The following is a 1428-nucleotide window of genomic DNA, read 5'->3' on the forward strand; positions in this document are numbered from 1 at the left end:
CGCAGGAGGTGCTGCACAGCCCCTTTCTCTTTCCCTTTCTCCTTCTCTCTTTCTCCTTCTCTTTCTCTTTCTCCTTCTCTTTCTCTTTCTCTCTTTCTCTCTTTCTCTCTTCCTCTTCCTCTTCCTCTTCCTCTTCCTCTTCCTCTTCCTCTTCCTCTTCCTCTTCCTCTTCCTCTTCTCTCTTTCTCTCTTTCTCTCTTTCTCTCTTTTTCTCTCTTTCTCTTTCTCTCTCTCTTCCTCTTTTTCATTTCAGCGGAGTTTTCCCTCCTCGCCGCCGTCGAGTGCTACGACCGCTACGTGTCCATCTGCAAACCCCTGCACTACGGGACCCTCCTGGGCAGCAGAGCTTGTGCTCACATGGCAGCAGCTGCCTGGGCCAGTGCCTTTCTCAATGCTCTGCTGCACACGGCCACTACCTTTTCCTTGCCCCTGTGCCAGGGCAGTGCCCTGGCCAGTTCTTGGGTGAAATCCCACACATCCTCAAGCTCTCCTGCTCACACTGCCACCTCAGGGAACTCGGGCTTGTTGTGTTTTCCATCTGTTTAACTTTTGGTTCATTTGTGTTCCTTCTTTTCTCCTATGTGCAGATCTTCAGGGCTGTGCTGAGGATCCCCTCTGAGCAGGGATGGCACAAAGCCTTTTGCACGTGCCTCCCTCACCTGGCCATGGTCTCCCTGTTCCTCAGCACTGGCTTTGTTGCCTGCTTGAAGCCCCCCTCCAGGTCCTCCCCATCCGTGGACCTGGCACTGCCAGTTCTGTACTCGGTGCTGCCTCCAGCCCTGAAGTCCCTCATCTACAGCCTGAGGAACCAGGAGCTCAAGGATGCCCTGAGGAAAATGATGACTGGATGCTTTCCAGAAGCAAAAACCTGCCTGTTTTCAGCTCCATAGGCTAAAGTGTAATCATTAGAGGCCCAGCCTGCCTTCTCAGGTTGTTTTGGTGGTGGTGCTTTGGGGGCTTTTTTTCTTTTCCTATGTTAATGTTGTACCCAAAAGATTTTGTTATGCATCTTATTCCCTGTTTACAGGCTGAATGGGACTGTTGACAGGGACTGTGTCAATGAGGAGTCTGCTCTGTGTGTATTCACATGAAAGAAAGGACCCATCAGCAAGGTCTTTGTTCAAGATCCTTTGGTTGAGTCCATCCCTGAAGCTGGAGGGCAGGGCCAGTTTTGCAGGCGTGGGGCAGGGAAGAGTCCCAGCAGAGCAGCACAGCCAGGGAGCAGCAGAGCTTGGTCTTTTCAGAGCTCCTCTCTTATTACTTCCACTCTCTCCTTTGGAGCTGCTGTGATGGTGTAAGGCCAACAGCTCTGTGTGGGTGGTGCGAGTCCTGCTGCGTGTCACAGGCAGGGACAGGCCATGGGCACTGCTGGGACACAGCTGGGCTCCGCCACAGCAGTTCCATCAGCAAAGGGCATCTCCTGAAGGC

At 52.9% G+C, this 1428-nt stretch overlaps 1 pseudogene; it reads left to right on the forward strand.

The window, feature by feature from the left end:
• Positions 1–315: 315 nt before the first annotated feature.
• Positions 316–890, forward strand: LOC138101983 (olfactory receptor 14J1-like; annotated as a pseudogene).
• The last annotated feature ends 538 nt before the right edge of the window (positions 891–1428 follow it).

The sequence above is a fragment of the Aphelocoma coerulescens genome, unplaced genomic scaffold (assembly GCF_041296385.1).
Source record: "Aphelocoma coerulescens isolate FSJ_1873_10779 unplaced genomic scaffold, UR_Acoe_1.0 HiC_scaffold_60, whole genome shotgun sequence".
In the NCBI taxonomy this organism is placed as follows: Eukaryota; Metazoa; Chordata; class Aves; order Passeriformes; family Corvidae; genus Aphelocoma; species Aphelocoma coerulescens.